This window comes from Colius striatus, chromosome 1 (genome assembly GCF_028858725.1).
Source record: "Colius striatus isolate bColStr4 chromosome 1, bColStr4.1.hap1, whole genome shotgun sequence".
Taxonomy (NCBI): domain Eukaryota; kingdom Metazoa; phylum Chordata; class Aves; order Coliiformes; family Coliidae; genus Colius; species Colius striatus.
Window position 1 is genome coordinate 4,042,851 of NC_084759.1, and position 27,727 is coordinate 4,070,577.

General features: G+C 38.8%; 1 protein-coding gene across 6 annotated transcripts in view; it reads right to left on the reverse strand.

Annotated features, from left to right (window-relative positions):
• Nucleotides 1-27,727, reverse strand: part of TENM4 (teneurin transmembrane protein 4) — a 611,632-nt gene that overhangs the window by 505,542 nt on the left and 78,363 nt on the right. For 5 of the 6 annotated variants that reach the window (XM_061990638.1, XM_061990629.1, XM_061990621.1 and 2 more), the window contains exon 2: nucleotides 15,232-15,374. The exons of the other annotated variant lie outside the window; for it this stretch is intronic. The gene's annotated coding sequence lies outside the window, so the exon portion shown is untranslated. The remainder of the gene's footprint in view (nucleotides 1-15,231; nucleotides 15,375-27,727) is intronic. 6 annotated transcript variants of the gene reach the window in all.

The following is a 27,727-nucleotide window of genomic DNA, read 5'->3' on the forward strand; positions in this document are numbered from 1 at the left end:
TCTTTTTTGCAGTAACATATTGACCTGAACTTTCATAAAAGAAATAGAAGATCTAGGTTCAAAAGTTGCTTCTGCAAGAAGAGGTGAGAAAGGGTTTCTGCTAACACAGGACCTACCTAACCTCTTCATTATTGAGTGATCTCAGAATCAGTTTAAAGGCTGTGTAGAAGGTGATGCTCCTTTTCCTTCTTGTTGAAGTTTTTGACCTTTTGCAGGCAATAATGCAAGGCAACTAAGCTACCTGAAAGAGAGGGATCATCTCTTTGTAACCTAGTAGTTAGCAGACTAATCTGCAGCTCTGATTTCTCAGCTGAAGTATGGTATCTCTTCTGCACAGTGGAGCAATCCCAGCATAAGTGATAGATATCCCATGCAGATAGGAAGGAAGCTCATATAATGTCAATCATCTCCACTATCCATCCAAAGTTGTCAACCTGGGTTCCTTTTTGTAATCCTCAGGGTGAAGCAGGCATTTTTAGGGCATGTCTTATGCGGCTTTATTTTAGGTGTGTCCTTTAAAATGAAAACATCGCAGCCTGGATGTGCTTGTTTCTCTCCACTGAGTGAAAAAAACATTCTGTGGTGACTGCCTCAGCTGTGAATATTTACATTTGATCAGAAACACCTAATCCAGACTATTTTTCTGTATACTTTGTCATCTTTTCCAAACAAAACTTGCATTCCTTTAAGAAACCTCTTTCATACATATCTCAAAACAAAACTCCTACAAAATCCAGGATGAAGTAAAAGAAAAAAAAAAATCAAATTAAAACCTTCTGGTTTTAGACATTCATGTCCCAGAATAGACCTTGAAATCTAACCACCACTCTTTGGGCAGCCAGAGGGAGAAACAGACTATAAACAAAACTGAAACAGATTTTATTGATTTTTCCCCACGCAGGCTAAGCCGCATGCAAAATCAAAATCAAACACAGAATATCAATAACTAACAGCAAGTCAAGTGCATTTTCAAATGAATTCCTTCTCCATGGTCTAAAGCATTCCTGCAATAAGTCAGATTAAGAAAGATACCTGCAAGTTATGATTTGAAGTGGATTATATCTATTTAAGTATTCATTTCAATGTGTTTTCATGCCAATGACTTCAATGGAACAACGGAAGTTATATTACCCAAAAGCAGTTAACCAGGTACAGTTCTCTATTGTCTGTTCATCGTAATGGCAAAATGTTTTATCTCACAGAAAAAGAGCTACCATAAGGCTTTTATTCTTACTCCAGCCCGTAATCCCTTTTCTCTGAGCTTTATATACACATTTCTAGCTTACTGAGCTATGCTGCCACACATCAGGTCTCTGACTCCAAGAGCTGACTAACAATTAGGATTTAACCTAGAGAGATTTGGCAAATATCCCTTTGTATATCAGGGATATACAAGGAGACACTATGAACTACTCCACAGGTAGAGTAGGAGTCATCTGTTATCAAATTTTGGATGTTGTGGATCTTCAGGTAGCTACACACTCTCAACTCCTTTCATTGTTGCTGGGAAGAAACTACCACCAGTGGCTTCCTCCAGCTGTGATGAAACTTAGCCTAGGAGTGCATCTTAAAATACAGTAAAACTAATACAGATCATGAGTTGCTGCAACATGACTATCTTGTGTTTCTAATATTTCCTCTACATGCAAGATACTTATACTGAGATGACTCCTTTCTCATGAACTGGCTTGCTGAAAAATGGTTAACTCTGAATGACTCAAGTTGATATGAACACACAGCCTCTATCTGTGAATATCAGATTCTTCCAACACTGCTCGGATGGAAAACTTCTATTTTATTACAGAAAGAAGCTTAAAGATCATCTAGTTAGAGTTACCCTTCCATGGACAGGGGCACCTTCCACTAGACCAGGTTGCTCTCTTGTATCTTGCACTTTAAATTCCCTGGAATTTTTCATACAAATATATATAATAAAGAAAGGACAATTCAATTTACATTTGGTGGGGTTCAAAAGTCATTGTAATTGAATAATAATTTACCATGAAGCATGGACATGAGTCCTCATGTTTACCCCTTGACCTGAAAGGATACGGCTAGTGAAAACGTCTAGCAGCTAATTACTGCTGGACTATCCCTGAGGCTTGACCATTATTCACAGGTCAGTCTCTCTAAGAGAATTCCCAGGATAATGTTACTGAGGAACACGTTCCCCTGGATAGTGCAACACCTGCCTCTGTAGTGACAGCCGAGAGATGGGCAGTTGAGCTTTACTTCTTCCTTGCTCTTCTCATCAAGCTTTCTTGTAGGTCAGAGGATGGAAGCAGTAAAGAGGGAGAATAGAGAACCTGGGGCGATTTTACTTTAATTTCTTCTCAGGACTATAACTTCTCATGGAGTGTGTAAAGAAGAGGAACACATGGTTTCTCACATCATGCAACAAGATTAGGTGTTTTTGCAAAAAGGAAGGAGACTGGTTTGAATGTACAGTATATTTGCTAGGCCAAAAACACTAACTGGGCCTTGCTGTCACATATCATCCTCTTCTATGCATAGGATTATACACATCTTTCACCACTAAAAAGAACATATCTTTTAGAGTATTTACAACACTGTGAGATTGATGTGTTTCTATTTGTATTCTACCAATTTGAATGCCAGCAAACAATTTGTCTTTATAATTTCTACTGCAGATGATCAAGAGGAAAAGTAAACATGTTGAAAAGTGATCTCAGAAGATCACTTAATATCATTGTCAGTCCTCTTTTTATCAAGAAAAATATACTTCCACGACTCAAAGCAGCAGTAAAACATGTGCGGTATTTTAGGCAGGGTCAGGATACTCCCTGGGCTTCTACAGCACTGCAAGACACATGAGCACATAAACGAGATAGGCCAGGTTGTAACCATGCAAGAGGGTGAGTCCAGACTGCTTTATTCCCCTCATAGAAACTTAAGGCCATAAAAGATCTCTAGAGGTCATCTAGTCCATCCCCTTGCCCTGAAGCAGGCTTAACTACAGGGAAATCATGCCTGACAGATGTTTGTTTTACTAGCTCTCATAATGATGGAAACTCCACAGTCACTGCAGATAATCTATGCCTGGTCTATAGGGTTCTCATCATCAGAAATCTTTCCTTCCCAGTACGATATATCCACCCTTGCTGTTGTAAGACGAAATAGGAAAGATCAACAGCAGGAAAATGTACAAAGGGGGAAAAAATGTGATACCTAAGACAACAAAAGGGGAATAAAAGTAAAAAAACCTACAACAGTCCATAGGTTGATCTACAAAGAGCTTTCATGGTCACAGTGCAAGCAGTGAGAAGAATAATTAATAATAATTACAAATCGGGTCAAACATGAATAGTATAATAAGGTCACGTGATTAATCTGGACAGCAATGCAGTGAGGGATAGAAAAAGGAATGTAAGGGTCTTAATTATTGCCACTTACAATGCTATTAATAATATATGATTAACTGTTTAAATATTAACAACTTGTATTGCTTTCTCTTATTTTGCCATATTGCATAGAAGGCAAAAACATCTCTACCTATAATAGCTTACATGTAAAAGCTACTGGTAGATTTTCAGCTCTGGCTTGGAAGACGCATAGGTCCTGATATTCTGATTTAGATTTTTTAAAATGTCTTTAATTTCACTTGTGTTAATTATATCTTTCAGCTCTTTAGCAGAAAGACTTGAAAGTATCATAGCTACTTACTATTCTAATTAGCTTGCTATGTGTTGTTTCTTGTTTTGCTTCCAATTGTTTTAGAAAATGCAGTTCAATGAACCAATTTGTTCTAGAGTAGCAATGTAGTGTCGAACAACTCCAAAAGATAGCAGTTTAAAATTGAAACAGTTTGGAAAGGGGAAATCAGCTATCAATCTTGAGTTACTACTTCTGTAACTGGAAACAACTTTACAAGTACGTTTGGATAATTCATATTATTTTGCCAGCACTTTGAAGTTACACTTTCTTCCCTCATTTCTTAAGTCAGCAAGAAATGGATATTAAAGGCATCTCTTAAAAAATGAAACTGTCAAGATGTGGCTTTGAAAAGATGCCTGCAACTTATAAAGTGCTATAAGCATGTCTATTAAATCATGGCTTTTGTGGTTCTAACACAGAAATACTAGAAAAGAACCTTTTTCACATAGGATCAGTAGCTAGACAATAATAGGAAACACTTGGGTTGAAGGTAAAAGTTGGCTAAAGTAAGCTCCTTCCCATCTGCTTGTTATCAGCGGTTATAAGAGCAAAGCAGGTGACCCATAAATATATTGTTTTTAAATGACAGGCTTTTGTTTGTGGCTATGTCATGATGAAGGGTCTCATTTTAACTTTACAGAGATATTGTCCAGGAGTTTAAAATTAAATAGCAATTGTTAGTAAAGAAATGAACAGTGCTGGGAGAAACTGAAATTATTTTTCCATATCACAAAAAAGAAAAATGCTAGAAAAATGAAGTCCTCAGAATTTGCCAGACATTGTTGAGCTAGAAAATGAGAAGTAGACAGGAATCGATAGAGGAATTGATCAATTAACTTCCCCTATCCAAGGTAAATGACATGCAAAGAAAAGCAAAAGCAGTAGGAAAGACAACAAAGAGAAAAAATTATTCAGGTGCACAAATAAATCCAAGAGGAGGAGACAGACACCAGAGCATTCTCTATTTAGTGGTGAAAGGCACAAGTAAAGCATCAAAAGGTAAAGCTAAACAAACTCACATCAGCAAAAAAAAAGGTACAGATGCTTAACAGTGAATGCACTTAACCACTTAAGCACAGTTGTGATAGACATGGTGGGATCTCTGTCTCTGAACGTGCTCAGTTCAACTCTGGAAGATAAGAGTTGTCTGCACAGAAGTTGCTAAGCTCCAACTGGGAATGAATGAAATTCCATCACCCCCATTAAATGAGAGGTCAAGGTGGAAGAGCTAATGGTTTCTCTGACCTCGAAAATCTTTGAAATTATGAAACCGTTAGATTAGGTTGCTGATCTAATTGTCTGTGTCACTTGGAGTTCTGGGATTTTTTATATAGGCTTTTTAATTTAATATATTGCTATGACTTACTATAGTTGGAGTAGATACAATAATTAACCTTTAGTTACTTTTCAAAACATAGCTTCTCTAAAAATAAGGGAGGGAAGTGTAGATCATAAGTGCTCATTGGCATTCAATAAATACAATGGGAAAACAAACCCCTTCGAAATCCCTTAAAGCCATTCTCTACACTGCATCTTCTTTTAAATATTTTGTCATCAAGCACATTAGTGAATTGCTAAATCAATTAAATATTTGTTAATTAACAACAATAAAGAAAAATCAAATTATGTAATTATAAGTGAATTCAAAACAATGGAATTATTATTAACAGTAAAGATTGGCATTCTTCCCAGAGCTGTAAGTTTAATTTTGCTTGCCTTTTTAAAGCTAAATTCCTTCTCTGCAATCCATCCAGCAAAATTCTTTACTCTTGTTTTATCACCAAGGGTTTTGCAGACACAGAAAAGTGGAATGCTCTTGCAGAGACATGCCTTGTGGCCTAGCCATGTGAATCAATGCTTCGAAATTGTCATGATCATATTCTAGGACAGATGTTTTGTAACAAGAAAAAAACCCAAAACTCTAAACTAAGCCAACTTTTTAAGGAATCTCAGACAGACTTGACACAAGGTTGTATTCATAGATGATCTACTGAACCTTTAGGGCAAATCTGACTGTACCTAAGCTTTCCCACTGAAATTAAAAATGAGACCAATCTATGAAAGAGGCTTAGATCTTGAGTTCAAGGTTGCTTAGTTACAGGGTTTTAGTTTCTCTCATCAAACAGCTCTTTAAGTAAAACGACAATCCAAACCACTCTGATTTTCATGATTGTCCAGGCCAGTTCACCTCTGAGAATTGATTTGTCAGTGTGAAATGGAAGCGTGATTGGAATAATGAGATCACGTAAAAAGTCTGCCTGCTCCTTCTCTGTGATGGAGCAGCGTGTGATTTGTCAATATTCTCTTCTTGTGCTGGCCTGTTGCTCATTTTAGTACACACGTAAACCAAAAAATCAGAAAAAACAACAAAATTGCCCTTTCTTAAGAGTGGAGAGGCTGTAACAGAAACCCAGAGTGCCCAGGTTGCATGCATGTGCCTCTGCAAGTCAGCCATCAGCCTGAACACCTCTGCCAAGGAATTAGTATTTTCTCAGGGATCAATCTCTACCACCAGGACTACTGTACTAGTTCCATACCTTCCTTAAGAAGAGATTTTGGGCAACTGAAGGAGCAACATATTGGCTCCAAAGAGCAATGATTAGATGATGGCTAGGAGAAAAGGTTGATGACATGAACTGCCAGACTTAACACTGGCTTAACCAAAGAAATCTTGTTACACAGAAGGTGAATGGTGTTTTCTTCATCTTGGCATAATCTATGCATTTGTTAATTAAAAAGTATCTGCAGAATATGGGAAGAAGTTCTTTTCCTTTGACCCCCACAGCCAGACTCTCACAAGACCTACCATCTCCTAATGATGTCTCATTTCAGTACTGGTCTTGCTCTCCATGCTGTTTCCTTCTCTTTTGTTTGCTTACTGCCTTTTCTCTTACCCTTCTTTTCTGTGGTGTTCCTCCTGATCAAATGTATTTTTTAATCTTTTATTTTATAAATTCAGCTCTCCCTTCATTTTCTGGTGGCCAGCAGTGCTGGGGATCTGGTGCCTTTCACTTTGTTTCCTGCCTGTCAGCAGAATTAACATATGAAGCTTGATGAAATAAAAGCAAACCTGCTGATAGGCCTGGCCAGGCAGTAGTTTGATGCAATTAAATACTAATTCAGATTCAGATTTGTGACAGTTTGCAACCAATCAAATCCCAAGGCCACTTTGTCCTTTAGACATAGTTATGTAGTGCTCTCCTTAACAACAGCAGAAATGGCACATGGCTATATATATTTCCATGAGGAAAGATACGTTGTCCTGCTAAAAGCATCTTAGTCTCTCGGGGCTTCTGCTCAGAGACCTGCAGAGACAGTGGTGTTCCACTACAGCCCAAATATTCATCCTAAATCCTGAAAGACATAGCACTTTTTTTTTTTTCTTTTTATCTTTTGCTAAAACAATTAAGCAGCTGTGGTTTTAAGTTATAAAATGGATGTGGAGATGAAGCTCCCTGGTGAGATGACAGGACTGAGTATTCCCATCATTGCTTTCCTGCATCACGCAGAACCACTGTTTCAGGCTTTTATAATCCAATACCGCCTTTCTTTACCTACATACCTTAGTCAATTTTGAGGGTAGTTACGTGTATGACTCTACTTACACAGAACATAGTTTTCAATTAAACCCATTTAGAAGTGTCATAACTCTCTGCACCTTATTCCCCTTACAACAAGGGAAGAACAGTAGTAATGGTGTAAGGCATATTTATGCTGGTAGCCAATTATTCCCACTAGGAAGAAAAGGGTGTCTTCACTTGCAGTGGCAAAACCAAAGCACCACATCTTTGAAGTGTAGAGAAGCCCTCAGTCAAGCTGCATTATCCTTGGTCTCACCTAGATGTTTTCCTGCTCAAACCATGAAGGAATAATCCTTTCTTTTTACAACAAAATCTAAAAATCAGCAGAAATTGTTAGGGCCACTGTGAACACATTAGTCAACTCCATCTTGATATGGAAAAGTGGAACATGTGAGGGATTGTTAGAAAAAAAGACATTCTAGTTTTCACTCTAAAAGCAAATTTAAAGAAAAAGATTAAAAAATTGTCACAAACTTTCATTCAAGCCAGGTTTTTTCCCCTCAGAAATTTCTATATTCTTGATCCTCTTGATCAAAACAGAAGCTGATGGTGCCATTAACTAGCCCTGCTCATGCTTAAACCTGATGAAATTTTAAGCTTTCCTGTGTTCTTGATTTGTGTTCGCTTGTGTGTGTTTGTGTTTTTAAAGATTCTCTGAAGACTTCACATTCATTCATATAGAACCATAGAATGGTAGGGGTTGGAAGGGACTTCTAGAGATCATCCAGTCCAAATCCCCTACAGAAGCAGGTGAACCTAGATCAGGTCACACAGGAACGTGTCCAGGCAGGTCATCCAAGGAAGAAGCCTCCACACCCTCCCTGTGCAGCCTGGGCCAGGGCTCCCTCACCTCAACAGTGAAATAGTTTTTTCTGATGTTTAAATGAAACTTTTTGTGTTCCAGCTTCATCCCATCACCCCTTGTCCTGTTGCTAGATACCATAGAAAAGAGGGATGCCCCAACCTCCTGACACTCACCATTTAGATATTTTTAAATAAGATCCCCTCTCTCCATTCATGAACAAGAGAAAACACAGATCTCAGAACTTCAAAAACTCCCAGCAAAATACATGTCCATGCTCTGATATACAACCTTACTTTGCAGTAGAAACATGGAGACTTTACATGAGCTGACCCAATCCTTCAGTTTTGCTCCCTATGAATCAATATCCTAGCAAACAGATTGCTGTATATCACTATGCAGATCCTGAAGAAAGACACCTGTTCAATATTAGTGTTCAATCTCCTGAGTTAAAGAACACATTCAGGGAGTTATTATTATTTCATAAATATGGTTTATTAATCTGGTAGGCTGTAACGTCTGAATCTAAAATGAATCCTTCTATTTTGTATGACTATTGATAGAAAATGCCATCATAAAAGATATTGTTGCACGGGCTGGTAAGAAAATTGTTTTCTGTGTGTAATAATTATTTTGCTAGAGAAGATGTTCAACAATCCTTTGGACATATGCCTACTTTCACCTAATGTTACAACAGCCTGCTTGATGTACTTCAGCTGAATCTTTATGAAGTATTTAAATTGGATATAGATGGTATTAAATAGCAGCTAAAGTCAGGTATGTAGCAGTGCAAGGTTAACTGAGTATGATGAAGTATAAGAAGCCCCAGATAATGAAGCCAGAAATACAGTACACCTGTTTACAGGAACATGAGCAAATATAAAATAGCTTAGTATTTCACCATACAGGGAAATGGAAATGACTGGCAGGGTCAACAGGAAATATTGCTACAGAATTTTATGCACGTTCTAAGCCTGATTTTTTAAAAGTAATAAGTATATAACCAAAACATTGGTACTAAATCCTTGTAAACTACTATTAATAACATGACTATTCAACTTAAAGAGAACATCAAATATCCACTGGTTAAATATCCACTGGTTATTTTGAGTTTGACTTATTGTATAGAAGAGGCAAATAAATTCCCTGATGGTTCTAGAGTTTGAAGAATCTTGCACATAAGTTGACAATTTAGTAGCAGAGTAAATATGATTTGAAAAAAAATCCTCTCAATATACTCAAAATGCACATGCATTTTGAAACATTTCTTGTGCTTTTACCCATTACACCTATTAATACAGACTTTGCAATTTATTTATCTTTATTCAGAGATTTGAAAGAGAATAGTTCTACAATATCCTAGTTAAGATACCAGCTTGGTATTTATTTGTGTCCTTCCAGACAGAGGCCAATTAAAAAAAGAGAGAAAAGAAAAGGGAAAAAATAAAGTAACAATAGAAAAGGATTGATTGACAAGTGCTATTGAATAAGAGTTCCTTCAAATATTTTATGAAAAGGGCACTGGATTTCATTAAATTCTGTTTTCAAAAACTATCTCTACTGAAATGAATGTATTCAGAGGAATTAACCGTTTCTGTCCTGCAGATCACGTACCAATTCAGAGTTTACCTTCTTGAGGCAGGAGGCCTGTTTCCCTCTTGCTCTATCTGCAACAGGAAGATAAGAGCCAGGTGGAAAGGTCTTGCATCCTTATTATATGCAAAGAGTAAAAGTATTTGTATAGAGCTGGGTATATTTTTTAAGGGCCAGTTTAAAATACATAATTGCTTTATCTGCTGATACACTGAGGATTGTGCTATCTAGGCCACACATGTGAGGAAAAGAGTGCTTAGAAAATGGCTTTAAAACCTATTTTGCAAGCTCCACAGTGAGCCTTCTCACTGTAGAAACTTTCTGAACTATGTCTAATGGCATGAAACTTCAAATCACTTCTATCAGCTCAAGGCCACTAAAGTGCAGTGGAAATTGTCACAGCAGACTGAGAGTCAGACAATCCTTTGCAACAAACACTCTTCCACATCCTAAGATCGTGGACATTTTACTAAAATATGGTGACTTGGAACTCATGCAGCAGACATGGATTTGGAGAGATAGAAGAAAACTTTTAAAGGAGCATCCCACACAGCCATAGTAGTTGGAACCACCACAAATGACACAGATCTAGATACAGAAAGGACAAGACAGTGTGTAGTTCTCCTCAGAGCAGTGGCCATGAGAAGACCAGTCTGTCTATCTAGATCCAGCTTCAGTAAACCAGAGGAATATTACAATATAGAAATCTTACTGTTGTGAGGGTTAAAGTGCCTGAAATTGCTATTCTGGCTCAATAAAGAGTTATCTGTGAGGACAGGATAGATACAATGGATATTATGGAGCCTTCTTCTCAAATCTCAGTGAGGAAATACACATTGTTGATTTTCTGCTCACAATCCTACTATCTTGTTGCACAGAAAGAAGAAAAGAAGCAGAAAAAATTGCTTCCCCTACTTATGCTACAGGTAGGAAAACCAAGGAAGGAAAAAAGCATGTGACTGGATGGAGATGAGAAAGATGGGAACAGATGGTAAGAGGATCCAAATGAATGTTGTTCATATGGCCTATCTGTTCTCTGCCTGCCTGCCTTCAGGTTTAAAGTCAATCATAGTACACTTAAAGTAGGAAAATTCAAGAATGGGAGAAAACACTTGGCCCAAATCTTGACCCCTCAGGCAGTTTGGATTTGGCTGTGGTCTGAATAGTATTGCTGTTATGAGCAACCTGAGTCAAGGACTCAGAAGGATTAACCACCTTCTTAGCAGGGATATTTTGAAGTGGCTGATAACAGTTCACTTGACTGCTCATGTATAGCAACATCAGTGGCATTACATAAGAAAGGAACTTACAAAGAGGGAAAAGCTGCCAGCCAGGAATCTCATCCCACTTCTTTGCATGGGGATATCCAGTGCAGAATAGACAGTGCTAAATCCCCAGGATAAAAGTGGTGAAATGAAGAAAGGAAACTTCGTCTAACATTTAGTTGAAGTTAAATGTGGGGTCAGCAAACTCAGACAACCTCTCTTCACATTGTTTCCAAGACCTGTCAGATAAGGTCTGCTCTAAGCAGCAGACAAACAGAAAAATCTCATTTCCCACTGAGACTAGGGAGCTATAGAGATGCCTTTGGATAATGACAAAGATGTGCTTTCCAGATTTTTCCTTGAACTATCTTCCTTGATGTCTTCTTCCCTTCCTAGACTCACAAAATAATTCTGTTTTGACCAGGACTTTTGGAGATCTGTAGTCAAATCTCTATTTCACAAGCGTATCCAGTTAGATTAGGTGGTTCAAAAACTAGTCCCAGTATTTGAAAGTCACCAAAGATGGAGAATAGCCAACTTCCCTGGGCTACCTGTTTTAACATCTGATCATCTTCATGAAGAACCAGTTGAAAAAAATTTGTTTGGCAGGATTTATGTTTTAACCACTTTGCAACTATTATACAATTTATTCTCTCTGTAGACTGGCAATGATAAAGCCTTCCAACCTGAAGCTACCAAAGTGACAGCCTTGTTAATTCCATTAAAAGTACTCAATTTCTAAAGATGTTTCTGGTTTCTAGGAGAGCTCTATGCCTTGCTTCACATAATATAGTTATCCCAACAGGTTTATATCCCAGGAAGAGAATTACTGTGCACATCAGCAAGTGTGTTTTTCTCCTGTTCCACTTCCAAAAATAGAATTAGATTTATTTGCCAGTTTTATGGTATTCCTATGTCTTCTGGTAAATTATCATGCAGCAATGCCAACCATGCACTATGGAAATGCTTTGTGTCTGATGAAACAGGTAATGTACTTCAGCCCTGTGATCTCTACACAAGTCCACACCACTCACCTTAATTTTCTGCCACAGAGCAGGATCCAACAATTCAATGTGATCATAGAGAAAAAAACCACCATGGGATATAATGTATGAACTGAGGCCATGGTCAGATGATCATTTCTGATGATCTCCTGTGTCCCTTTTCCATAAGGACAGGGGTGAACCCTGATAGAGTTATAAGAGGTTATATTTTGTGGTGAGTTAATTTTGTGGCCCAGGTACCCCAAAACAACAACAGCAGATGAAGAAAACTTCAACTAGTTAGTAGAAACCAATTAAAATTTGCTAACTAGTGCTCGTTTGACCACTCCATAACAAAAGGAACTACACCACTTCCCATGAGCAGCTTTTGCACTGGCTTGGGGAAAATATTCTTACTTAGACATATTCAGTCTCCTCATTGAAATTCAACTATGTCAAAAGCTCCAACAGTTTGAGAAGCATCATTAATAAAAATGATCAATTACTGTTGTTATTTCTTGTCTCCATCAACCCCCTACTTGTTGTAAGCAAAACAGATCTCACTTTTATAGAGGGTCTTTCAACCTTGGGGTCTTTGAGGACGTGGTACCAGCAAAACAATAGCCTTGATTCAGTGGATGCCTTGCAAGGGTTCCCTGTGTGTTTATTATGGAAGCTCAATGTGCCCAGTGTGCAATCAAAGATTATTTTTCTTCCAAAGGCCAAACTTGGGTGGAATTCTGTTAATTAAATCCACTGTAGAAATGTCAGCCTTTACCCCTCTACATATATATAGCATCCTTTGTCCTTCACATAATGATTTTAAAGTGTTCTGCAGACATCATTTGATAGAATAATAAGATATTATTATTGAATCTTTATGTCTCCTGTTGTTCCTGGACCACTGACCTTGCTTCCCCAATACAGAGGTCTGTCTACTAGGCTGATATCTGAGTACCTCAGAGAACATCCTCATGTGCAATGTTTCTGCAGGAACTCAAAACTGGCCAGACATACTGATAAGATCCATTTACTGCTCTTGTGCATTTCTGCAAGGTTATAAGCCAATTCCTGTTTCAAATGGAAGTCCCCATCCTGATGACATGTGGGGAGATGCATAGTTCAGATAACTCAAATTCCCCCCAGTTGTCAGGGTTCCCCATACAGCAAGTGGTGGATATGATTTACTATGAGATAGTAACCATGGGGAACCAAGATAAATGGGTCTCCCATTCACTCTTTTCCTGCAGATATATAGTACTGATTAATGTCTTTGAACTATGGAATCACTGTGGGAATAACCGTTCATTTATGTCCTTCACTTTCATTTGCTAGGACAATGTATTAACGCTCTAAGTTTTAGTAAGGTATAAGCAGATATCAGCACATCTTGCTATAAATATTTCTTTTTCCTTGACTGGATATGTTGTATAGAAGTATCACATCCTCCACACAGCAGGGTATATGCACTACATCTGGCAGGGGACGGTTACCCCCAGCACAATACCAGGTTTTAGCATAATCTTGACTTGTTTCCATAGCTGTCAAAAAGTCTAGGCTACGTTGATAGGTCTCTGAAAAAGTACAATTTGTGGCAATTGAGCTTTTATTCCTCCTTTTAAGGAAATACTGATACTTATGAGGGCTTTTTTTCAGGAATGAGATATTTTAATAGCTGTTGAATTAGCTATAATACGAAAGATGTAGATATTTCATGGCATCATCAACATCCTTTGCATATCTGCATGACTGAGAAAATGTTCAACTGTTCCTCTTTACCACTCAGAGGCTTTTCATGTCTTTTCTTTTCTGAAAGGAAATCCAAGTGCTCTGCTGACCACCCTTTTCATTTGTCCTGACAAAAACTTTCTTTCTTCCTCTGCCACAGTTGAGAGGTAGTTTCATTTATTGAAATATTTCTGGGAACCCCCAAAAGTCAGAGGCTTGGTACAATGACTGTCACTATACCAATCTCTACCAAATCACTCAGGTACAGATAGAAATCTAAACATTCCTTAAAATACATTTATTTTAACACAGACATATCAAGAACAGTCTGGCTGTCACTGTTACAATGTGTATTTTCAAGAACTTGCCCAAAGCTGTATGAATTCAGGCTAGTCTCATTACTATATAAACACAATAATCTGAAATATGTAATTATAGCCTAGACCGGGGGAAAATTACAAGCATATGCTTATTGTTTAAAACCAAAGGAGTTTCAGTACATCCTTGAAACATAAAGCCGTATTTTGAAGCATGTCTGAGTAAAGACATTCTCCTATTCTGGATTTCAAAATCAGAGATATCATAGGACTCAGCCTCATCCTCACAAGTAAGACCATTGGAGCTGCTGTTGATTTCTTTCTGTACTTTAAAGTATGGAGTTCCTGACTTAAAACTGTAGAAATAAACTTACTTATGATTCCAAGTTTTTGTCTATGGCTACTTAAATTCTTAATACAGGTAACAATGAAGTTACTGAAGTACAGTATTCTGTGGCTGACAAGTTTGATTTGTTATTTGTTAAGCACAAATAATGTTTTATAGGGGATAATATAGTTCTAAAAGGCATCTTCTGCAGCATGATTAGATGAGTCAGAAGTAGTAGGTCCATATGATATTGCAAAATCAGTGGTGGTTAAGCTCATTCAGCAAAAGTGTTGGGGGATGTCAAGACAAAAGTTGTTAATTTGAAAGTCAACATACAATTTGTATTTGTCAGGGAAGAAAAAATGTTATCTCTGCTTGTATTGGGAGTGTGAAAGACTGAAAAGGTGAGCGTTGGTAGGTGTTTGGTGAGTTGGAAATGCTGATGAAATACAGAGGAGGCTCTGTAGTAAAGAATAAATTATGCTGAGTAGTATTTTAGCTGCCATGAAATTCTATTTAGGTTATTTCTTATACCTCAAATGAACTTCTAGAACAGCACAATTAACATTGACAATGTCATTTATTCAAGCTTCAGGAACCTGAGATGATTTTTCATCTTGATTCAATCACTTGGGTTAAATCTCTCATTAACAGTACAGAAAATAAAAAGGATTTCCCAAGTGATCGCTATTTATTAGACAAGAAATCTGAAATGACACAGCAAGTATGATTTTATGTTTTTTCTCTTTTCATTTCTTTAAACAGGGATGTAATCAAGAGAAAAATAGTAATGCTTTAAAATATCACAAGGAAAAGCTTGACTTAACTGTGCTTAAGCATAAACACACATCAAAAGAAAATGATAAATGTATAAATCCCCCACCCATGATAAATAAAGGTTTATTTCTTTCTCTTATTTTTGCAAATAAATCTTAAAAAGACAATGATTGTGTACTTACATATTTCAGATCCTCATCTCTCTAAGAATAGAAAGCACTCAAGTCATGTGTCAGAATAACTCGGGTGGTGTCTTCTCAATCTCTTTTTTGTGTTCACCATCCACAAAAATCAGTGCGCCACTGCAATGGTCCAGCCATTCTCACTACAGAAAAGGAGCCAGGTGTTGGATGTCAGAAAAGACTGGCATGGATTTGTAAAGGTTGTTTGCATGGCAACTGCCAGGGTTATCCATGTAGGATCTCTCACAATTTCAAAAACACAGATTCCCCTTGCCTGCAAGCACTTAACTAAACCAGAATCATAGAATTGTTTGGATTGGAAGGGAACTTTAAAGATCTCGTCCAGCCCTGCTTGCAACAGGGTTGACAACTAGACCAGGTTGCTCAGAGCCCCATCCAACCTGACCTTGAAAGTACCTATTTCAGAAGCATGTTCTCCCCAGGTTACTGTCTCATCAGAGAGAAGCTGATGTATGTCTTTATGTCTATACTGATATCAAGAAATAGATATCTTCCATTGTATCTACAGGGCAGTCACGCCCAAGCTGCCTTCCTGTGCTTCGATTTCACCAGGATCTTAGGCAACCAGGACAGTTATGGTATGTTCCAGCTTGTTCCTACCCAACATATATATGACATGCCATCATCCATAGGTGGCTTCACAGTTTAGATGTAGTCTCAAAGGCTGGAGAATGAGCAACTGTACACCAAACGTGAGATGTTTCAAGCTGAGTGGAATGAAATTGGACCTAAGTTAGTATGCAAATGTATTTAAATGTATAAAAAGAGAAAATATGCTTTCCATGGGAAAAAGCTTCTAACAACAATTATTTTCCTTTATTCTAGATTTCATGCTTAATACTTGCAGTAAAGCATATTTGCCTGCTTTAAGACAATATTAAAATATTGTAATTTTTAGAGTATTTTATAAGAAATCAGAGGGGAGAGACCTCTGTGTCTGGTGGTTGGATAAGTCCAATTATTTCAACATACACTAACATATATTAAAAAATGACCGTCTCAATCCCATGGTCAATATTGTTCAGACAATTTTCAATGGAAATTTGTAATATCCTGACAATTTTTTTAGAAACTCAATATTTAATGAGGATTTGAATAAAACTTTCAATTTTTAGACACTTAAATCTCGATATAAGTGTACTCTGAGGCATATTTGGGTAACATCACTCAGTTTAGTGACAACACTTACAGCTGTAAGATGTAGCGCAGCAGTGCATATGAGTCACTATGTGATCTTGCTAAAGGCTAATAGCTTCTGATAGGTCACAACCAATATGTCCTCAATGTTATCTAGAAATAACTTGAAAAATTGTGGCTGAAGATTTAAGACACAGTCCAGCTCAGCTGTAGAAATAAAACTATCCAATGCTACTAGAGATACCCTAGTTATCCTGTCTGTCCCTCAGCTGTCATCCAGGAAAAAATGAGTTTTCTGCAGATTCCTACATCTTCTCCACCATTCTCTTAAATAATTTCGGGGATCTCATATGTCTCTGGGCATCTTACAGAATCACAGAATGGCAGTGGTTGGAAGGCACCCTTAGAGATAATCTAGTCCAACCCTCCTGCTAAAGCAGGTCCATCTAGATCAGGTCACACAGGGACGTGTCCATATAGGTCTTGAAAATCTCCAAGGAAGGAGCCTCCACACCCTCCCTGGGAAACCTGGGCCAGGGCTCCCTCACCTCAAGAGTGAAATAGTATTTTCTTATGTTTTAATTTAACTTTTTGCTTTCCAGCTTTTGTCCATTACCCCCTGCACTGTCACTGGATACTATAGAAAAAACTGTTGCCCCATCCTCTTGACATACACCCTTCAAATACTTGTATTAATGAGATCCTCCCTTCTCTTCTCCAGGCTAAACAGTCCCAGGTCCCGCAGCCTTTCCTCATGAGGAAGATGCTCCAGTCCCCTGATCATCTTGGTAGCCCTGCACTGGACTCTGTCCAGACGTTTTCTGTCCCTCTCGGGCTCAGGAGCCCAGAAAGTTACACAAGATTCCAGATGAGACCTCACTGGGGCAGAGTAGAGGGGAAGAAGAACCTCCCTTGACCTGCTGGCCACACTCTTCTTGATGCATCCCAGGATGCCATTGGCCTTCTTGTCCACGAGGGCACATTACTGGCTCATGTTCAGTTTATTATAAACTCAGACTCTCAGGTCTCTCTCTGCAGAGCTGCTCTCCAGCAGGTCAATCCCCAGCTTGTACTGGTGCATGGGATTGTTCCTTCCCAGATGCAGGACTCTGCACTTGTCCTTGTTGAACCTCATGAGGTTCCTCTCTGCCCAACTCTCAAGCTGGTCGAGATCCCACTGAATGGCAGCACAGCCTCTGGGGAATCAGCCAGTGCTCCCAGTTTGGTGTCATCAGGGAACTTGCTGAGGGTCACTCTGTCCCTTCATCCAGGTGATTGTTGAATATGTTGAACAAGATTGGCCCCAGAATCGATCCCTGTGGAACTCCACTGGCCATAGGCCTCCAACTCCACTCTGTGCCTTTGATCACCACCCTCTGGGCTCTGTCATTCAGCCAGCTCTCCATCCACCTCACTGTCCGCTCATCCAAGCCACACTGCCTGAGCTTTCTGATGAGGATGTTGTGGGAGACTTATACTCTCATGGAAGGCTATCAGGTTGGTCAAACAGGATTTCCCCTTGGTGAATCCAAGTTGACTTCCCTGGTAATGATCTTTTCCTTCATATGTTTAGCGACAACATTGAGGACAAGTTTTTCCATCACCTTTCCAGGGATGGAGGTGAGGCTGACTGGCCTGTAGTTTCCCAGATGTTCCTTCTTGCCTTTTTTTGAAGAATGGAGTGACATTGGCATTTCTCCAGTCCTCAGGCACCTCACCAGTCCTCCACAATCAATCAAAAATAATGGAGAGAGGCTTAGCAATAACCCTCAACACTCATGGGTGCATCCCATTAGGTTTCATAGATTTATAGGTGTTAAGCTTGCCCAACAGGTATCAAACCTCATCCTTGTCCTCCAAAGGGAAATTTTCCATTCTCCAGACCATTCTACTATGCTCCAGAGACTGAGGACTGACCTTGGTCATGAAGACTGAGGCTAAGAAGACATTCCATAGCTCTACCTTCTCTGCAACCTCCATCACCCGGACACCCTCCTTGTTCATTAGTGGGTTCACATTCTCCCTAGTCTTCCTATTGCTGCTGATATATTTTAAAAAGCTCTTCTTATTTTCCTTTACTTCCTTTGCCAGATTTAATCCCAAAATGGCTTTGGCCCTCCTACTTTTTCCCCTGCATACTCTGGCAATGTTCCCATACTCTTCCCAAGCAAGCAGGACCTTTTCACACTTTGCACATAGTTCTTTCTTCTCCTTGAAGATCTCCTTCAAATGTGTCTAAGTTTATTATAAAATAAAATCACAATTTATGGCTTGACAAAAGACTTCTGAGATCCTCTCCTTAACGTTGCTAATCCCCATATGCAATGACAGCATGCCACCCAAAAGTACTGCTTCAAGGAATGGATTGCACATCAGGATGCTTACACTTTTATGTTGTGTGCTTGCTGTTATCAGGGCTTACTTTTTTTTTTTTAATAAAAAAGTTAGTATTCTTGCTATCTTGTAAAAATTACAACAATGGCAATTCCAAAAAGTCATTATGTTTTGATTGTTAGGAGCTGACATAAATAAATTCCAGTAGAGATAATGCTGTAAATGTTGATCATGTTACAAGTTGGCCCACCTACTGTCGCTTCAGGAAGTAGAGGTTTAAATATAAATCTCCTATTTTTAACTGAGTTAATATTAGAACTGAAGGAGGAGATATTCAGCTGGGGTAAATAGTAGCTTTGCTGATGTAAGTGGCACTATGCTGATTTACAGCACCGAAGGAACTGTCAGAAACAGTTTGTCTTCTCTCCACCAACAGCTCCATTAATGTGTTTGTAATAATTCAGTAAGGAAAAGAAAAATCACAATACAAACAAAAGTTGAGACTATTGAAAGGTATCTGGCAAGTCCCAACAAGATCAACAACATATAGAACACGTGTCTTAGCCCACTAGGCTGCTTCAAATCCCTAAGCTAAAATCTGCATGTTGAATAAGTATGTGTTTTGTTTACAATGAGTAGTATATTCCAGATGTAATTAAAATAAAGGCAGCTGATATTGAATACCTCTTGACAAAAAAAAATCCAAAAATGCAAACTCAAAACCAATCACAAAAAAAATCTAAACAAAAATCCCCAACAAAACACCGAAGCCCCAAGGTATTAAATGAAAGTATTTTTATATACTCCAAGCATTCATTTATGTTTTCTTCCTGAAGTTCATAGAGTACTGTGAGAAAGTATTATTACAGTGAGACTGTTATTAAAAATAAGACCATAACTGTCAGATTTTGTTACTAAATTGGAAATAGGAGTTCCACAGTTGGAAGAAAAATTTGAAGAACGAAAATGCTGTAATGTTTAAAACTCACAATTCTAAATACCTTAATTTATCTTGAGTTATTAAATATTCTAGAGTTAGGTATTAATTTTAGGTGTCTATTCTATAGTGCTTGGACTTTGTAATACTATATAAACAAAGTTACAGAAATCTAATAGGTTTAACTCAAGAGGAACCTAACTGCTTCTCCAAAAACACAACTAAAGGAGCCAAAGTTGTGTTTTCTTTTTAAATTACTTTCTCTATCTTTAGCTTAGGTGTTTAAAGACTCCATAATGAAGCATGGCACAGAGTAGAGCACAGGAGGGCTGAGACTATGGGCTTTAGGGAGATTAAGGACTGCAGAGCTGCTTGCTTTTTGTTACATTAACCTACCCAGGAAAGCAATTCCCTCCACAGCCCCCATGCCTGATCCCAATAAGTGGAGACATATGGCAGTTCTGTGATACAGAGAACACACTGTGGTGGTTTTATTGATACTGGGACTGCTTCCTAGCCTGTATAAGTCTTCTCCGCTCAGCTATGAATTGATCCCATTGACTCTTGGCAAAGGGAGAATAGTCATAAAGGTTAATGCTGCCCTTGCAGTCATATTCCTGCTCTGAATTGCCCTCCAGAGGTGCCTCTCTCCACTGACTCCAGGAAGATTTGCTGATTAAATTTAGGCTAGAGCTAACTTTTGTGCCTCTACCAATTTGGTGGGATTGATTTGTAATGGTGTATTTTGGTCTTTGTGAACAGCTGGTTCATCATTCTCAGATGTGAGTGTGTTGATAGAAAACCATCAGAAGTAGCATTGAGAGTGATGCAAGCTGTGCATGGCCATCCCTGACTTCTCATCAGGATGAACACAGTCTCTCCCTACCTCCCTGTCCATTATGTGAGGACTGTAACCATTAAAAGATTTCAAAGCCCAGGTTGCAACATTCCCATGTTGAATTAATATGAAATTGTTACTTAACATGAAGTAACCAGAATGAGAGAGTCACTATGCATCTTGCAAGGACCCTATAAAAGGAATTTTCAGCTCAGATTCCCAACTAAAGGACAAAAGGCCTTGACTATGTGGCACAGCACTGCGCACACTCAGACACACAGAAGTTGTGTTGTATTTTCTGCTTCCCTCCTCAGATTTGCCTCCTCTAGCCACCAACTTCTCTGCTAACCTTAAAATTGCAGGGAATTTCATTCTGTGGCTTGCGTTTCCTCCAAAACAGAACTGCAGGATCTCAGTTCCTCCCTAGAAATTACATCTACTGGAGTCATTATTCCCCCTCAGCCTTAGACCACTTCCTGCAATTTCAGAATCACTGAAAACACCAGTTTCAAATGAGCTATTAACCCATGAAAGCTAAACCAGCCTGGATCTACCACTGTTCTTTACATGCATTTTCTTTTTCTCCTCACCATGAACTTTGGTTGAAATAGAAAAAGATTCTTCCTTAGACAGGTCTTGGCTCATTTTACAGGGCTTATCATCACACAAATACTGTTCTCTTTTTACCTTCAGTTTCTTGCTGCAGACTACTATGTACCAAATCTATCTTTCTTGAAGAATTCTGATGACCCTTAAAAGCTGAAATGTTAGCTATCAAAACCCTTGAGTATATCCAGAAATGATTATGTAAGGCTGGAGGCACAATGCCAGATGAACAGATGACAGACCCATTTATCATTAGCAGGAACAGGCACATTAATTGGCTACAATACCAGTACCATCCTCCAGCATTAACAAAACTCTTCTTGATCCTGAATGTACCACCAGAATGTCCTTTATTAGATAAGATGAATAATACTGAGGCCAAGGGTCATCCTGCTTCAGCTGAGAAAGTTCAATTATTTATGGATTCTTCACTCCCTAAGACATCAACAGATTACCAAGCTTTGTAAAGACATTTTTTTTTTGTCTACTGAATAAAGGTTATTATTCTACACATATTCATCTTCTCTATCAGGGAATCAACAGCAGAGAAATTTGAGTCCTGTAAAGCTTCTGGACTGGAGGAGAGTGGTTGGACACTGGAATAGACTGCCCAGAGGGGTTGTGAAGTCTCCATCTGTGGAGGTATTCACACCTTGATGAAGCGAAACCCTGAGGTATTGTAGCTGACTCTGCTTTAAACTGTGTGGATTGGACTAGGTGATCTCCAAGGTCCCTTCCAGCCACTGTGATATTCTGAGGTTCTGAGCCTGTAAGATGAAGCCATGCAAGTGGATTCCCAGGTTTCTGTTAATGGCTCTTCCATATATTCATGCAGAAGCCAACATACTCGTAACTGGCCATTATTGCCAGTTGCCTCACCATGGCAACAGGAATCTCATCTTGAGAGATGTTGATGCAAATTTTCTTGCATAATCACCAACTGGGCATGTGAAAAAGGTACCAATGGCCATTGCTTAATATTGTACCTGCAGAATTCCCTGCATTTAAGAGAACTTGTCTGTAAAATGGGAAGTACCTGACCTATGCAAACATTGTGTATTACTTTAGGCACACAGGAATAATGGGTTTTTTTGGTCTCATCTTTGTCACCTCAGTTAGTCCAGATGTAATGCTACAATCCAATAGCTCTGCATGAGGATGGAGAAAGCAAAGCATTGATGATTTTACTGGAGTACTGGACACACATTGCAAGTAGTGGAAACAAAATATTTCCTTCAAATGCAGCTTTCACCTACTTTTATTTCCATTGGCAATAAATAGTTGTGACTCATTTCATTGGAGGAAGAGCTCTCAACTAGCACACTAATAATTCCTGGGACTCCAAGAGAAGCGGATCAATGTTGCCAATGACTGTACAATTTTTGTACTGGCACACAATTTCTACCTGGTAGCCACAGTTTGCTACCATGGCTACACTTGATACACATATGTTTTGATGTTATCAACGCTGCTCCATATAACTTGTTGAATAATTACATGTTAAATCTAACATAAATGACATTTATTACCTGATCTTTTGATATTGGCAGAAGAAAAAAGGAGAATGATTTTCTCTCTCCCCAAGGGACTTTTGTTTTAGGATGTTAGAAAATTTCCTCCATACTTAGAATAATGCATTTTGTTTGCATATGACACACACTACTGGGGAGTTTTCAGTGCTGACACTGTATCATGCTGGCATGCACGCTTTATACCTGTGCAGCCAAAGGAAATGGCAGATGGTTGGTGACAAAAGGAGCATCCCATGGAGCTTCAGGAGAACCATCTGAACAGATCCAAGATTTTAAAGCCTGAAAGACATTGTGCAACAGCCCAACCATTGCAGGGCTCAGTATTCAGCCAGAAGCAAGGCAGGTGCTTGGAGTGTTTGCCAGGATTCACTGACTCAAAAAGGCTTAGTCTCCAAGTGAGAAATAAATCCAGCAATTGGGTGTAGGATGCTCTTACAGAGAGATCTAAGGGCAACAGCTTGGTGTAGGATAATATCTACAAACTCGACTCTGTGACTTTTTGATAACAAGAGGACAGATCTTCCCTAAATTGTCTCTTCCAAGACTCAAAGCTGGACAGCCTGTGAAAACAAGGGGGAGAAATGAGAAGGTACAATGTTAAATGAAGTACTAACTCAAAGAGAAGGAGATGTGCTACCCAACAGGTCTCCACTGAGCTTGGGTCTTCAGGACTACAGCATCTACCACCCAAAGCATTTGTTTCTAGGGTTCACTTTATAGGACAGATGCAACTGTTTATGTTTCAGTGCTGTATAAACACATGAGATGTAACCCTTGCTGATAGAGTGGGAGAGGAGGGAGTCAAGACTTTTGAGCTCAGCGTGTTGGACTTGTCAGATCTGGATCAACTCTGTTCCCTGCTTGACAGCTTCATATTTCATGTCACTTTACCTCTAGTAGGCAAGTGACATACTTGGAGCTCTGTCTTCGATCTGAACTTGTTAAAGAAAAATGTTGTTTTCTATATTTTTCCCTCTTCAAGTTGGTGGAAGCTAGAGGAAGAAGGATATAGATCTTTGTCACACTGATAGTTTGTTTTCTTAAGTCCTTTTCCCTGTGAACTTTTCCAGTACCTGTCCCTGCTCCTGCTGAAAGTTTCCCGTGCTGCAGCTGCAGCATATTGACACTACTCAGTTCTTGTCAAGCAACAGTGAACCTGTACAGCACATGTTGAGCCTTCTTCTACAGAAGAAACGAATTGTAGCAAAGATCATTGCAGCTAATCTGTCTTCAGACTCAGGAAGATTCTTCTGCACCTCTGCATTTCAGAAGATGACCTTTATCAGATGTAAAGCCTACCAATATGTTTTGACTGTATAGGGCAGACGACGGATATAGGATTTGATGTATAACTGTAATAGCTCTTCTCCTATCATACATCAACCAGTACAGCACGAATGCAATGCCACAGAATGAAAAACAGAGAGGGGAAAAAACATAAAAAATAGCTTATAACTTGCCAAAAGGGAAGAGTAGCCCAAGTAAAACAACTTATACTGAGGGTCCAATGGAGTAATGCGGAGTCAGTCTCCCTAGAGGAGGGAAGGAAAGCCAGGGACAATATTATCTATCTAAACGCAAACATTGTTTGAGAGAGATAGTGCTTCTGTGATCAAGCCAGCAAGAACAGGAGAGTTCTTTGCTGAGTAAGCGACTGGGCTTACTGGTATAGGAAGCATTGTGCACACTAATGCCCTGGGGCATCGATTCCATGATCAGTAGCCCCTGAGATCTGCTTCAGCTTTCCCATAATGAGTGGATTGAGTGCATTCATCAAACCTGAGATTTTGGAGCTCAAAGTTCAAAAAGCTACCAGAGGTGAAATCATTCCCCTCCTTCCTCTTTTTCTTGTCCCTTCCAAAAACAACCCTACTATATTTTTTTTACCTCCTATTCAACTGAAATCACCTGGGGGTCAATTATCTTACTGGGATGGAAACCATATGCTGTTTCATGTTCTTGCATAAGGTTAAGCTGCATATGATGAAACCAATCAATTAAATCTTGCGGGAAGAAAAAGGCAGGTGAAGCCTGGCCAGGAGTTAGCATTCTCAATTACTGACAACCTAATCCAAGGTGTCAGACACATGCAGAAATTTACTTACCCACAAGGAACACAGGAGGAAAAGTAATGTCTGTGTCATCCTAAAATGAAGCTGGGGAACTCAGAAGTGGGGAATATTAATGTAAACAAGATAAGGACATGCACTGCTGAAGACTGGCAAGATTTGGACTATGGAAAGGTGGAATTATTTAAAAAACAAGTTTTCTGGGTTTTGGTTTTATATGTTTGCAGCTTGCAGACTGCTTTGAACACAGCAGATACTCTACTGATGCATATTCATAAAACCCAGCGTGTTGTGTGGGTCTATGCTTGTCACTTTGCTTTAGCCCTGGAACAGTCCTGTAAAATGTTGGCCTGAGTTTCCGATCTATCTGGCAAGTGAGGACTGTTCTTATTGTAGACGGTTTTCCTTCAAGCTAGAATATATATTTTTTGTTCTGGTCTCGCAGGGATAAAAGAGAAGAAGGAAAAACAGATGTAGAAGTACACTCCATTGAGTCTCACATTGGTTAAATTCCATGCACACAAAAATTTTAAGTGGAAATAAGATCTATAGTCACGTGCAAGTGACCGTGGGGACACAGTGCCACTCAAGCTAAGAACTGTTTACAAAGAAATCCTTGATAACCCCTAAACCAATAACTTTGTTGACTGTATTGCTTAATTTCCTTGTCAAAGAGCAACTTTCTCTTTGCCAGTGAAAAAGAACAACCCTGAGAAGTGTTCTAGGCACTGCTCTGAAGAGATTAGGTTGTATCTAGGGTAACATTTCAGTGCAGTTGCACTTCCCCAGCATCAAGCATTTGGAAAGTGTGTTACTGAAAAGAAATAGGCACAAACACACACAGATGTCTACTGTTCTGGTTTCAAATAACCCTTATGGAGAAAGAAGAGTGTATACATATGGGTGTGCACGTGTGTGGGCATGCATGGGAAAGCAAAGCGAGCTTTATTTTTACTCTGAATCCCACCTAAACAAAGATCCTAATGTTATCCCCTGGAATGAGGTAAGAAACATGATCATTTCATTCCAAGACCTTCCTGAAACTACAGTTTTTGTAGCCCTGAATGAGCAGCAGCCAAAGTAAGAGAGATCAGATGAACTGCATTTAGAAGTGATGCAGTGAACTGGTACAAGGGGAAAGTGCTTTTAGTGATCAATATGAAAACAGGGGGCTTTCACCTAACCACAGTGAGGATGGCAAAGAGGAATTTGGGCAACATAATATGGGATAAAAGGGTAGATAGCCTCTTATTTCAATATAAAGACTTAATGATGCTTATTAAATGGTTGTTACTTGGTTTCATGGAAGAATTATGGCCCTCTGCTTCTTTCTTTAGGATGAATGGTCTGACAGGGAAAGGCAAGTTTTTTTAAGTCCTTGATTTATGCTAAGGAGGTGCTCTTCTCTTTTCTTCAGTAACTTTGTCAAAAGATCAGTTCATGTAAACAAGCATTTTACATGCATGGCTTTCATTTGAAGACCACTGCCTCTTGCCATAGGCAATGTGATTCCTCAGACCACACATTCATAAAACAGCACTTGGGTGGCAAGTTGCTATGATTTGATTCACGTAACAATTGTTAATTGTCAACTTTACCAAGGAACAAGAGCTCTGAAATACCAAACTACCCTTGTGCTTAAGAAAATGCTTTGAGACAAAGTCAAGCTTGGGGGAAACACGTTGAAGTCAATGAACTTCCAGCAGGTGAGCTGGGCTGTACATTTCTGCTCAGGAAACCTTTCTGTCACCGCAGTACTTCATTATAGCTGTCATTTTCTCTATGAATTATTACTTTCTTGTCAGATTTACCTCCCTTTCCACTTGAAAACACTCACCTGGGGAATAGGCCATCAACAAAATAGAACCTCCTGTAGGTTAATGTAGCAATGACAACAACAACAACAAAAGAAGCTGGTCTACATCATAAACAAGGGGGCCAAGACACATAGTACTTGTTCAACTACAAGAATCCCATCTATCTGTATCTGAATATAACGATCAGCACTGTTTTTCTGGCACTGGATATCAACAAAGTGTTTTAAACCTATTGTTACTAGATTTTTTAGACTATTTAATATGCTTCAAAACCTTATAGTCCTTCAGCGGTGACTAGCAAAGACAGTTCGGATGAATTAGTGTCTCATAAAAAGGATTTATTAATTAGCTTTCAATTAAAGATAGGAAATTCCATATGGCATTTGAATAAAAGTATAGAAGGTGCTGGTATTCCTATAGTTCTACAGGAAAGAGAGGTGGGGCAGAGATATGGCCTGGAGACAGGAGTCCAGAGTACCAAGTTGCCTTTATATTTTTTAGATTAAATAAACCTATCAGCATAAACTCTTATTTTTTTTTGGGTTAAAGAACTACCCTCACACTTATTGTGGAACAGACCATGGGAGATTAGTTTATATACACCTATCTACAATTAGATAAACTGGGACAAGTCTATGAAAAGCCACATTGCTCCTGTATTCCATGTGAATGTTTTTCTCATGGGAAATGCAATTTCTGAGCTAAACCTAACCAGTATCTAGTGGGAGCCTTTCAACCCAAGGTGTAGACTCAAATACTTTTCAAATTGTAAAACAGGGAAAAAATGTTAAGTTAAATATTTTCAGACATGTAGAACATGTGAGAACCTTCCTTTAAAAGTTAACATGGTGTGGAATCGAGTCATGACCAAATGAATGAAATTAAACAGCCTTTCCTCTGTTACCTTCCTCAAACAGTCATTTATGAACCAGAAAGTAAACGCACAAAGAATCTTCAATCACAATCAATCACTCTAGCAAAACTTTACACTCAATTCACACTACTAAATGGTTTAAAAGCCAGAACAACTGCAACAGGAGATAAAGTCCAACTTCACTGGAACAAATTGTGCTTTGAATTCTGTTGGTGCAGTGCCACAGAAGTCAATGGGATATGACCTTCGCAACTAATGAAAGAGGGCCACTAAATTTGTCAGCTTGGCTGCAGAGCCACTTTGTCCATTCCATGCAGACTCTTATCCTAAG